Source organism: Ovis canadensis, chromosome 8 (genome assembly GCF_042477335.2).
Source record: "Ovis canadensis isolate MfBH-ARS-UI-01 breed Bighorn chromosome 8, ARS-UI_OviCan_v2, whole genome shotgun sequence".
In the NCBI taxonomy this organism is placed as follows: Eukaryota; Metazoa; Chordata; class Mammalia; order Artiodactyla; family Bovidae; genus Ovis; species Ovis canadensis.
The window spans coordinates 54983078-54996704 of NC_091252.1; the positions used below are offsets into that span (position 1 = coordinate 54983078).

The 13627-nt window shown below is 36.3% G+C and overlaps 1 protein-coding gene and 1 pseudogene across 7 annotated transcripts in view; one reads left to right on the forward strand and one right to left on the reverse strand.

The window, feature by feature from the left end:
- The window catches only part of EPHA7 (EPH receptor A7), a 214201-nt gene that overhangs the window by 131142 nt on the left and 69432 nt on the right, over window positions 1–13627 (forward strand). The gene's annotated exons all lie outside the window — the stretch shown is intronic.
- On the reverse strand, window positions 7467–7970 carry LOC138445334 (tRNA-splicing endonuclease subunit Sen15 pseudogene; annotated as a pseudogene).

Below are 13627 nucleotides of genomic sequence, written 5' to 3' on the forward strand. Positions count from 1 at the left end.
TAGCATCTTTTGTTTTTGTTTTTGTTTGTTAACTTTTTATTTTTACTTTATTTTACTTTACAATACTGTATTGGTTTTGCCATACATTGACTATTTAGGATACATTTACAGAAATACGATTAGTTAGTTGAAGATGTTGTACTTGTTGTTAAATTGTTTTACAAAGGAGTTATTTCAGTGTACAGTCTAACAATATAGGAGAGAACTAGTTGTCATCTACTGAGGGGGTTTCCTTTGCTGATTTTCATTCAATTTTCCATGTCTTCCACAATGAAACTGAAAAGTTACTTGGGGGTTGGAAGGTATAATTTTCTCCATTGAAGCCATAACCAAAATTTATATTAACTTGACTCATGTCATAGGCCAAGTAATTTATTGCAAAACTCAGCACCATGAAAATGCAAATTAACTATAATCATTCATCTCATTGAACACTATTCAAAAACATACCCCTTTTTAGTCTTTTTAAATGTACTTGTTAGCTGCCTGATAAAGCAATAAAAATGTCAAGGACTGTCAACCAAGTATAAAGTAACTAAAATGGTTAAAATTCACCTTTTAAAAGCTTGCTTCCCATACTCCTGACCTTACTTTATTTGCCTTTTAAAAAGTAAGAACTGAGGGATGTTATTTTCTGATGTAAGTGAAGCTTAAACAAAACATCTATCTACATTGTTTATTTAATTGTGCAACTACTCATATTGAATAACATCAGAAGTTACGTTAATGCTAATTTTACTTCCTAGTCTCTACATAAACACATTTTGTTTTTTACTTACGTCTGCTCAAGAATAAACTATCTTATATTTTAATTGTATAGTGATGGGCATCTGGTCCCATCACTTCATGGCAAATAGATGGGGAAACAGTGGCTGACTTTATTTTTCTGGGCTCCAAAGTCACTGCAGATGGTGATTGCAGCCATAAAATTAAAAGACGCTTACTCCTTGGAAGGAAAGTTATGACCAACCTAGGTAGCATATTCAAAAGCAGAGACATTACTTTGTCCACAAAGGTCCATCTAGTCAAGGCTATGGTTTTTCCAGTGGTCATGTATGGATGTGAGAGTTGGACTGTAAAGAAAGCTGAGCACAGAAGAATTGATGCTTTTGAACTGTGGTGTTGGAGAAGACTCTTGAGAGTCCCTTGCACTGCAAGGAGATCCAACCAGCCCGTCCTAAAGGAGATCAGTCCTGGGTGTTGGAAGGACTGATGTTGAAGCTGAAACTCCAATGTTTTGGCCACCTGATGCGAAGAGCCGATTCTTTGGAAAACACCCTGATGCTGGGAAAGACTGAAGGTAGGAGGAGAAGGGGATGACAGAGGATGAGGTGGCTGGATGGCATCACTAATTCAATGGACATGGGTTTGGGTTGACTCCGGGAGTTCATGATGAACAGGGAGGCCTGGCGTGCTGCGGTTCATGGGGTTGCAAAGAGTCGAACACAACCAAGTGACGACTGAACTGAACTGATAATGATACTTGGGTAGGTTTGTGTTCATTTCGTCATATACTTTTGTTTGATTAAATAAATTATATGACTATAATTTATGAAATTTGAAAAATGGATTTTATTTGAATAGCATATATAATAAGAACATCTTTGATTAACCTTATTGGGTACCAGGAATTTTTGGCATTGTTTCAGTATAAGCGATAATTTCTTTACAAGTCATTATTTTATAAATCAATATTACCTTTCAGTTAAAGTTTTATGTGGTGAATGCTGGAAAAAAGTTTTACCTAGAAACATTTATAGTTTTGATGACTACTATGATTTCTTATTATCAGCATTTTATATGGTAAAATATGTGATAGACAACACTTTTTAAAGTGGGCTCTCCTGGTGTCTCAGCTGCTAAAAAGAATCCACCTGAAATACAGGAGACCTGAGTTCGATCCCTGGGTTGGGAAGATCCCCTGGAGAAATGAATGGCTACCCACTCCAGTGTTCTGGCCTGGAGAATTCCATGGACGTATAGTTCATGCGATCACAGTAGAGTCAGACATGACTGAGTGACTTTCACTTTATTTCACTTTTTAAAGTAGCCATCATTTCAAACAGAATTACATAAATTAAGGTTATTCCATTTTGTACCCTTCAAGGAAAGGAGATCTCTGAAATTGAAAGATAGTTTAATTATTTATAAAAATTGCCATATTAACTGGGTTTTAAAAATCCACATGTAAATATCAACTAACTATATATTTTATAATCTGAATTAATAGTGCATTGATTCTACTAATTATAGCAGCAAAAAAAAAGAAAGAAAAAATAAAATCTTTTTCCTCTTATGTATTGAAATCTGTTCTGTGGTAGCAAGAGCAGGTGTTGAAGGGCTTGTGGGCTCAGCTTATTGAACCCCGGAGAAAAGATTCTAGCATCCTGAGCAAGTGGATGATTAGAGCCTGAGACAGAGTTATCATGTAGCATATCACTCATTAGTGATTAAACCTCAAAAGATTAAAAATGGCCAGAATTTCATGAGATTCAAAGAATAGCTTTCTCTTTGGATAGCTTCAGGTTTCTGTGACTCTGATACTGTTAGCTTATTCTGCTCCAACACATCTCTCCCGCCCTACACCCTTTACTGAGAACACTGCCAGTGGGAGAATTCAGGATAATGTTCTTTCTCTATTCTGAGAGTGCTGACATCCAAACAAAAATGCCCACATCCATATCCATCATAAAGAAATATTAATATTTGAGAACTAAGTAGAAATTATTCACTACTTTCCCTACTTTCAGGTTACCATAGAAGGTGCTTTTGTTATTAGTAAATCTTCCTGGTTTCTTCCAGACTTGAAGTCTGGATGAGAGCTTTCCCTAGAATGAAGAGGACAAGATGGAATTACAGTCCTCAAGGGATAAGCAACACAGTTATAAAGACTGATCTGCATTAACATGTAGCATAAGTGCACACATATTTTACCATATTGTTCTTACTTTTCCACTGTCTGCTAACTGCTTGATCTGAATGCTGTGAAATTTCGTTTGTATGAATCAGACTAAGGGGAGTACAAATAAGCTTGATTCAAATATTGTATACTTTACAGCATGAAACTTAAAAATAATTTTTTAACTTTCATTAAAAACATTCAGCTCCTTAAAACTTTCTATTTTAGAAAGAAAAAAAAAATGGTGAGGTTAAGTACCATTCCTTCCATAATCACTATTTGGCACGGTATTGTGGGTGTAATTTAGTCCAGACAGAGCTGAAAGAAAGAAAGTGAAGTCATTCAGTCATGTCTGACTCTTTTTGCGACCCTATGGACTATAGCCTACCAGGCTCCTCCATCCATAGGATTTTCCAGGCAAGAATACTGGAGTGGGTTGCCAATTCCTTCTCCAAGGGATCTTCCCGACTCAGGGATCAAACCTGGGTCTCCCACATTGTAGGCAGACTCTTTACTATCTAGCCACCAGGGAAGCAGAGCTGAACGTGATAAAAAAAACAGTGACTTAAAATTTGTTATCAGAGTTAGAACAATTCATTCATTAGCGGAATAGATTTAAAGTTTATTGTTTTCATTTTTCTATTATATGGAATAGAGATTGTTTTAACTGGGAATTGTGTTTATGTTTGTCATCATGACTATACAGTGGAAGTGAGAAATAGATTTAAGGAACTAGATCTCATAAACAGAGTGCCTGATGAACTATGGATGGAGGTTCGTGACATTGTACAGGAGACAGGGATCAAGACCATCCCTGAGAAAAAGAAATGCAAAAAAAAAGCAAAATGGCTATCTGAGGAGGCCTTACAAATAGCTGTGAAAAGAACAGAAGTGAAAAGCAAAGGAGAAAAGGAAAGATATACCATTTGAATGCAGAGTTCCAAAGAATAGAAAGGAGAGATAAGAAAGTGTTCCTCAGCCATCAGTGTAAAGAAATAGAGGAAAACAATAGAATGGGAAAGACTAGAGACCTCTTCAAGAAAATTAGAGATACCAAGGGAACATTTCATGCAAAGATGAGCTCAATAAAGGACAGAAATGGTATGGACCTAACAGAAGCAGAAGATATTAAGAAGAGGGGCAAGAATACACAGAACTGTACAAAAAAGATCTTCACAACCCAGATGATCACTATGGTATGATCATTCATGCTCACCTAGAGCCAGATATCCTGGAATGTGAGGTCAAGTGGGCCTTAGAAAGCATCACTACGAACAAAGCTAGTGAAGGTGATGGAATTCCAGTGGAGCTATTTCAAATCCTAAAAGATGATGCTGTGAACGTGCTACACTCAATATGCCAGCAAATTTGGAAAACTCAGCAGTGGCCACAGGACTGGAAAAGGTCAGTTTTCATTCCGATCCAGAAGAAAGGCAATGCCAAAGAATGCTCAAATTACTGTACAACTGCACTCATCTCACATGCTAGTAAAGTAATGCTCAAAATTCTCCAAGCCAGGCTTTAGCAATACGTGAACCGTGAACTTCTAGATGTTCAAGCTGGTTTTAGAAAAGGCAGAGGAACCAGAGATTAAATTGCCAACATCCGTTGGATCATGGAAAAAGCAAGAGAGTTCCATAAGAACATCTATTTCTGCTTTATTGACTATACCAAAGCCTTTGACTGTGCAGATCACAAGAAACTGTGGAAAATTCTGTAAGAGATGGGAATACCGGACCACCTGACCTGCCTCTTGAGAAACCTATATGCAGGTCAGGAAGCAACAGTTAGAACTGGATATGGAACAACAGACTGGTTCCAAATAGGAAAAGAAGTACGTCAAGACTGTATATTGTCACCCTGCTTATTTAACTTCTATGCAGAGTACATCATGAGAAACCTGGGTTGAAAGAAGCACAAGCTGGCATCAAGATTGCCATGAGAAATATCAGTAACTTCATATATGCAGATGACACCACCCTTATGGCAGAAAGTGAAGAGGAACTAAAGAGCCTCTTGATGAAAGTGAAAGAGGAGAGTGAAAAAGTTGGCTTAAAGGTCAACGTTCAGAAAACTAAGATCATGGCATCCGGTCCCATCACTTCATGGCAAATAGAAGGGGAAACAGTGGGAACAGTGGCTGACTTTATTTTTTAGGGCTCCAAAATCACTGCAGATGGTGATTGCAGCCATGAAATTAAAAGACGCTTACTCCTTGGAAGGAAAGTTATGACCAACCTAGATAGCATATTCAAAAGCAGAGACATTACTTTACCAACAAAGGTCCATCTAGTCAAGGCTATGGATTTTCCAGTGGTCATGTGTGGATGTGAGAGTTGAACTATAAAAAAAGCTGAGCACTGAAGAATTGATGCTTTTGAACTATGGTGTTGGAGAAGATTCTTGAGAGTCCCTTGCACTGCAAGGAGATCCAACCAGCCCATCCTAAAGGAGATCAGTCCTGGGTGTTCATCAGAAGGACTGATGTTAAAGGTGAAACTCCAATACTTTGGCCACCTGATGCAAAGAGCTGACTCATTGGAAAAGACCCTGATGCTGGGAAAGATTGAAGGCAGGAGGAGAAAGGGACGACAGAAGATGAGAAGGCTGGATGGCATCACTGACTCAATGGAAATGGGTTCAGGTAGACTCTGGGAGTTGGTGATGGACAGGGAGCCCTGGCATGCTGTGGTTCATGGGTCACAAAGAGTTGGACATGACTGAGTGACTGAATTGAACTTATCATCATGGTGAATTTTTTTTCTATACTACATATTTCACAGTGGTTGGTTTTCTAACGTGGAAAATACAGAGAATTATAACATTTGGTTGGTACAATGTAGTGTCATCAAGTATTTTCTTTGTAAGGAGATACAATTTAGATAGGCTTGATAATTTATAGTCCAATTTAATTTTTCTATCAGTTTCACTAAATTCCTGTGTTCAAATATATTATTTATCATTATGCTTACAAAGCATATACTATATTATTCTGTTAAGGTTAAATTGAGATATGAGCAGTTCTAAGCATGTTGATGCACTATGATATTTTCTGTTAAAATAAGTCTCATGAGAGTATGGATATATGTATACATGTAGCTGATTCACATTTTGTACAGCAGAAGTTAACACATTATTGTAAAACAATTATATTCCAATTAAAATAATAATAATTGCTACAAAAAGAGTTAAATGCTTTGCTTTATTTTTATAGAGAGACTTTTCATTCCTTCCAGAAGGAATTGATTTCTCTCACCTGTTGAACTAAAACCTAGGATTTCCACTGTTGTTCATAGAATTCCGTTCAACTTTTTTTTTTTACACTTTTTTACTTTAAAACATTTTTATTATAAAAGTAATACCAACAAAGAAAAACTAAAATCTTAAAGAAAGACAAAGCCATCCATTTACTGCCCTGCCCTCCTATTATAACCACAGTTAGGAATTTATTTTGTCCTCTTTTTTATTATACACTTGGTGTGTTATTTACAGCCATAGTCATACCCATTAATACACTTTTGTATCTTGCTTTTTTCTTTTTACTAAGCATTTTCTCATCTTTTACAGTATACTCATTTCTAATTTTTAATGGGTACATAACACACCATTCATTACCTTTGTATGTTTATTGACTATTTCCCCAGACCAGGTGTTGGCAAACTATGGCCATGTGTTTGTAAATAAAGTTTTATTGGAATACAGGCATATCCATTCATTTACATACTGTCTACAATTATTTTTATCCTACAAACAGCATAGCTGAGAAGTTGTGAGAAAATCTATATGGCCTGAAAAACCTAAAATAGTCCCTTTCTGGCACTTTCCAGAAAAACTTTTCTGACTCTTGCTTTAACTTTTAAAATACGTTTCTTTGCAACAATTAAGAAAAAGTAGAAAAACTAGGTCTACTGAAGAAAGATGTTTTTAAGGTTCCCACTGTCCACTACCATTAATATCTCTCCTACAGTAGTCTAGCTATGATACAATATGGTGGTAGTAGTAAGAATGGGGAAAAAAAAAGGCCCAGTGCTCTTGTAGGTTAACACTTCTCTGGTCCCTATTAATCTAGATATGCAATTTTATACTCTGGATGAGCATATTTTTAATTTTGATTTAACATTAACCAAAGAAGAAAGTAACATTAATTGTACCATGGAAACCAATCAAAAGAACACTTTCTACTGGGGCTGAAAAAGCAGACTAAAGTAAATTCTCCATTTCTGCAGACTAGCTGTAGTGACCAAAAGGCACAGAGAGAGTTCAGTAAGGGAAAGAGATGGTGGTCTCAAGAATGTCCTATCCTTCTGAACATACCATAGGCATAAACTTGCATATGACTATAACCAAACTGTCTCCAGGTGAGAAAGTTCTAGAGCAACTATCTTACTATTTTTTTTTAACAAAATAAATTCTTCTATATGGGAAAGTTTTATTCTTCAAAAAAGAAAACTTCTGGAATGGGACCAGCTAAGTCAGCCCTGACTATCTCTGAGATAAAAGATGAACCAGGCTGATGGTTCTTAATCCAGTCTTGTGTGAACAAAGTAAGCATCGGGAAGGATAGGTGTCATCTTCTAAGGGAAATATTCTGAGGATCCGGCAGCATAAATCCATCAGTGAGTTTGTAGTAGGCTATTGTAGGGTCGGACTCCACTATAGCCAAAGTAAACAACATGGGCAAGTCGGGATCACCTTGCAATTTTCGCGATGCCTTCAAGATTTCCCTTATTCTGTTATGGCTGAGGGAAGCACTGATGGGTGCAGGTACCAGTCTGTACCCTTCTCCTTCTATCTCAGTACCAAGAAGGCAGATGAGCTGGAGATCTGGTAGTCCCACACAGTTTACTTCATGCCAGCTTTTACTCTCCATGAGGTCCAGGTAAACCAAGAACGCTATATAGACTTGGGTGGCATCTCCTATATCTAATTCCATCATTTCTAAATACTTAGGGTGCGTGCCCATCCAGGCGTCCTCGGGGGCCCACGGGTGGGCGCTGCCGCCGCCGCGATCATCGCCCGAGCGCACATCGCCGCAGCCCGCGGTCGGCTGAGACTCGCCGCGCTCCTCCATCTCAGCTCTTATCCTAACTGGAAATAAACCGGGGGCTGATGCTCTCGTGCTTTAGAAAATGCAGTTAGACTTATAGGGAGTCTGTGTTATTTACATATTTCATGAATATGTGAACTGACTTGAGCTGTACACGGAATTTACCTTAGGAATCAGGGAAAGAAAAGGCAACTTATTTAACACTGAGGGTTATTAAACATTAGAATTAATTTCACAGAAAAAGACTACATTCAGTTCAGTATAACATAGGTTAGCTTTAGATCTCTGTTTATATGCCTCTGGTTTTATAATTTTTAAGTTCATAGTTCTGTGCCATCCACACTTTTAGGGTGTTGGATATATCATCAGGAATTACTGTTTAATTAAATTCATTTGAGTAGTTGAGAAATATACCTAAACCTTTTGGGTACTTTGTAGGAACCTAATACTTAGCTAACTCTGAAGACATTTTTTATATTTTCATTCCCACCAAAGCAAACATTTACAGTTTCATTATCCCATTAAATGAGATGAAATATAAAGTTTTCAATCTCTGGCATGTCAGCAAAATAAAGACTCTTCCAACTGGGATTCCTGGAAGAATTTATGAGAGTAGAGAAGAATTGTAGGCTGCCTCCACAATTCTCTAGTCAAATCATGTTTTTAAAAGTTCTATTAAAGTTAGCGAGAAATAAGTTGAAATAAGTATGATTCTAGCATAAACAGTGATTATTTAGTTGAAATAAGTATGATTCTAGCATAAATAGTGATTACCACATAGTTTTTCTTTTGGATATCTGTTAATGTGTGTAATGGTGACTGTTTTAAATATCATTACATCTGTGTGAACATTCAGGGTATATGGGAACAGTATATTTTTAAAAATATTTCTGCAACTTTGCAAAGATGACACTGAGATATTGACAACAGGGAGAAAGAGATTGATTTAGTTTCCAGTATTTTTTCCCATAAGAAACAGAATAAATGAATGACTTTGACTTTCATCTGTCTTGGCAGTTCACAGTCTGTATTTTTCACCAGTAGCTTAAATATGTCTAATAAGTCTAAATTAACATTAAAATTTGTGAAGAATTAGAAGGAAAGCCACTTTGAGAATCAGTAGTTATTGGTCACTTAATTGCTTGGTGTTGTGTATTGTGCTCTTTTATTTTTTTTATTTATTTATTTTGCCTTAGAAGTATTTCTCTCTTACATGGACATTCTAGTTTGGAATCATACATGTGGCTTTTGACGGTTATAGAGAAATTGAAGGAGGAACTATTCCTTACAAAAAGTGATTTGTAACCATCCCAGGGCATCGTGGGATTATTTTTAGGAGATTTCAATCCACTAAATTCTGTACAGCATGAACTGCTTCAACCTCTCGTATGATTCTTTGAACATTTACTTGCATAATTTCTCTTTTCACTATCATCACATTTACATTTCTTTTTCCCTGCTTAATCAAATCTTCTCCCATACTTAAGGTCCAGCTTATGCTTTTCTTCCATAAACTCTTTCAGTTGTTTATTGATTCCATACATACAGATTTTATATCAGGAAATAATAGAAATAGTGTAGAAATAGAAACTATAGAAATGGTTGTGAAAAAATGCAAAAATTGAAATCCTCATTGGAGCTGCAGTTTATGTTTTAAATATGTTTTAAAATAAAATTTTAAAATTTATTTTAAACTTCTAGAGACATGGAGGGGAGATAACTAATAAAATTAATAAACTATATGGTGATTTAGATGGTAATAAATTGGAATAGGGAGTAGGAATGGGGTGGTAAGGCAAAGGTTGACTGACAAGTTTAAAAACAGTTAGGGTAACATTAATAATATGAAGGAGGAAAGGGAGCAAACCACGGCGGGAAGAATGTTCCAGACAGATGAAACACCATATGTGAGGCCATGAAGCTGGAACATGCCTGGTGAATTCTGGTCACAAGACTATAACTAAAAAGCAAGGGAGAAAGTAGTAGGCAGTGAAGTTACCTAGTTACTCTGAATACTTCAGCTGTTTTTGCTGATGAAGCTGGGAAACCACTAGAGAATTTCAGCAGAGGCGTGACAAAAGCTGAATTAGGGTTTTATTTTTTATATATGTTTTTATTGGAGTGCAGTTGCTTTGCAATGCTGTATTATTTCTGCTGTACAGTGATGTGAATCAGCTATGTATATGTATATACATATATATCCTCTTGTTTGAATTTCCTTCTCATTTAGGTTACTACAGAGCATTAAGTAGAGTTTCCTGTGCTATACAATAGTTTCTCATTAGTTATCTAATTTATACATATGTATGTGCTCAGTTGCTAAGTCATGTCAGACTCTTTGCAACCCTTGAACTGTAGCCCCCCAGGCTCCTCTGCCCATGGGATTCTCTAGGCAAGAAGACTGGCATGACTTGCCATTCTCTTCTCCAGGGGATCTTCCCACCCTAGGGATCAAACCTGCATCTCCTGGACTGCAGGTTAGATTCTTTTACCTACTGAGATACCGGGGAAGCCCCAGATAGTATAGTGGCAGTCAGTAAGTGATTGGGCATTGATCTGATTGGGAAAGCTGGAGCAGAACAGATAAAATAAGCATTACAACAAGCAGCGGAAGCCCTGGAAATCTTTTCTACACAGATTTGTTAGTTTACCTTGTAAATACAAGCAGTCCAATAGAAACTGTTTTTCTATCTTCAATCTAGAACACAAATTACAGACCCTCAGGGTACCTCTATATTGCCCTTCAAAGCATGTACTTTGAGCAAGTATCCACAATTTAGGACTTATATATAACAACCCCTCCATCTTAGAATGCCTATTAAGTCTTTACATCTTTTTCTTGATATATCCTGTGATTTAATCAGAAATTTTTCCAGTATTCTTTTCCTTTGAGTGCAGTGAAGGCTGTCTTTAGCAACAGATGCAGAGCTATCTTTCTCCTATTCATTTCTCAGACATTTATGTCTTGCAGCATGTGAGAAGCATATTAAGTGGCAGTTAGGTAGTAGTAGAAAGGTTTCCACAGATAATGCCTGACAATTCAATCAAAGAAAATCAGGAGGAACAATTCATGGAAAGAAAGTGACAGAGAAGATAGGTGGAGTTCCTGTGGACATTGACGGAGTAAAGAGCGGTCCTTTGCCTTGCCTTTTCATACTTCAGAAATGCAACTTCATCGCCCATTTTTACAGAATCAGAAATCAGATATCTACTGATAATATTAAAAATCTCCAGTAAAAGCTTATTTAATTTCATTTTAAAATGCAAAGTAGATACTCTGCTGATTCATATCATTATGTATATGCATTTGCCTCCATTTACTTCCATTTTGTTTCTTAAAAAGGAATAAATGGTCAGGTTTTGCTACTCAAGGTGATCTATACGGTGGATCTAAAATTGCAGCCATCAGCAATATTTCTCATCTTTCTACCCTGCCTTATTTTTCCTTCTTAGCACTTCTCACTGTTATCATATATATACTTGTATATATTTTACATACTCATGTCGTTTCCTATATATTTGCATCCCACCCGCATTAGGATATAAACTCCTCGGAAATATAGATGTATATAGTTTTATGATCTATTTTATTCATTGCTTAATAAACAGAACTTAAAAGAGTGCCTAAAATACATTAGACACTAAAATATTTGCTGAGTGAATGAAATAATTGTAATTACAAATTATATATATATAATTTGATATATATGTATACATATATATTTATATATACACAAACCAATTGTTTCCAGTTATGTTCTGATTTTACATATACCACTCTTTGACACAGAGTTTACCTTTTTATAAGTCTATCTTTTGCTTAATGATTTGCTGCTGCTGCTGCTGCTAAATCACTTCAGTTGTGTCCAACTCTGTGTGACCCCATAGTCAGCAGACCACCAGGCTCCCCCGTCCCTGGGATTCTCTAGGCAAGAACACTGGAGTGGGTTGCCATTTCCTTCTCCAATGCATGAAAGTGAAAAGTGAAAGTGAAGTCACTCAGTCCCATCTGACCCTCAGCGACCCCATGGACTGCAGCCTTCCAGGCTCCTCCATCCATGGGATTTTCCAGGCAAGAGTACTGGAGTGGGGTGCCATTGCCTTCTCCATACATAATGGTTTATATCACTATTATAATGCTTTGAAAAACCTTATCCATAACAAATTTACAAAAATACTTCTTCACCATTCTTTTATTAAATGGCTTTGATTTTATATTAAAGAGACACAGATGTATAGAACAGTCTTTTGGACTCTGTGGGAGAGGGAGAGGGTAGGATGATTTGGGAGAATGGCATTGAGACATGTATAATATCATATAAGAAACAAATCACCAGTCTAGGTTCGATGCAGGATACAGGATGCTTGGGGCTGGTGCACTGGGATGACCCAGAGAGATGGTATGGGGAGGGAGGTAGGAGGGGGGTTCAGGATTGGGAACACGGGTACACCCGTGGTGGATTCATGTTGATGTATGGCAAAACCAATACAGTATTGTAAGTAAAATAAAGTTAAAAAAAAAGAAGAAAAAAATTTAAACTATCAAGAATATATTTCATATGCAATGTAAGGTATTTTTTAACTTTCTCCTCCCATTAATCTTTTCACTTGCTTTGATATTATTTACTGTAAAGTTCATCCTTCTCACAGGGTTTTAAAATTTTATACCAAGGTCATGTAGACCCTAGGGCCTGTTCTGGACTTCCTAATCTTATTTAATTCTTTATTAGTTATTTTGTTGGCTAATATGACATTATTTTACTTAATACATATTAAGATTTTTATATTATATAATTCATGCCACTTAATTATAACTATCTTAACTTTATTCATTATAAAGTATTTATTGATACTTGTCTACCTAAATTTTAGTTTTTAAAGCCTCTTAGAGTTTTCACTTTATTAAATTTGTAAATTAATTTGAATAAAATGAAGATCTACTTAACACTGGGTCTTCCTATCTCAAGAACATATTCTGTTCCTTTATTTAATTACATATATATCTGTGTAGCTGAGTAAAGAATTATTATTTTCTTCATATAAGTTCTGTTGACTTCTTAGGTTTATTCCTAGGTGATTATTCTTAATGAATTTTTATTCCTGAAGGAAAATAAAATTGCTGTTGACTTTCAGAGTTGTAAGACTAAGTCTACAGTAAGAAAGACAATGTTTCAATTTATCAAATTTACAAATATGTGCTGCATTTTGAAGGTTATGAACCAGTACACTATGAATAATTGATCATGCACTCAGTCAATTCCCTCAACTGAGCATTTGTAGAAAGTGCTTCACACCATACCCAGTGACCCACCTCTTTAAATTCTGTAGCAAAACGGTACCTAAAAGTGGGAATGGTCTTTGTTTCTGTTCTTTGTGGTTCTAAGATATGGTGGAGAGAAGTATTGTCTTCTGCCCAGTTGGTAACTATTTGACTTACTGGAAAACCCACTGATCATAATACAAGAAAAACTGAATTCTAATCTACTGATCTGCTAAATTAACATTTACCTTTAACGAGTCACTTCACTTGTTGGAGTTTCAGTGTCCTCAACTATAAAATTAAAGAACTGAACTGGAAAAGATACTGTAATTTGATTCTGTTCCCACTGACACCCTACTACTGTTTTGCTTGCTGGCTCTGCTTCAGTGAATAAAGCAAAGTCCCTGTCACCGTGGAAATC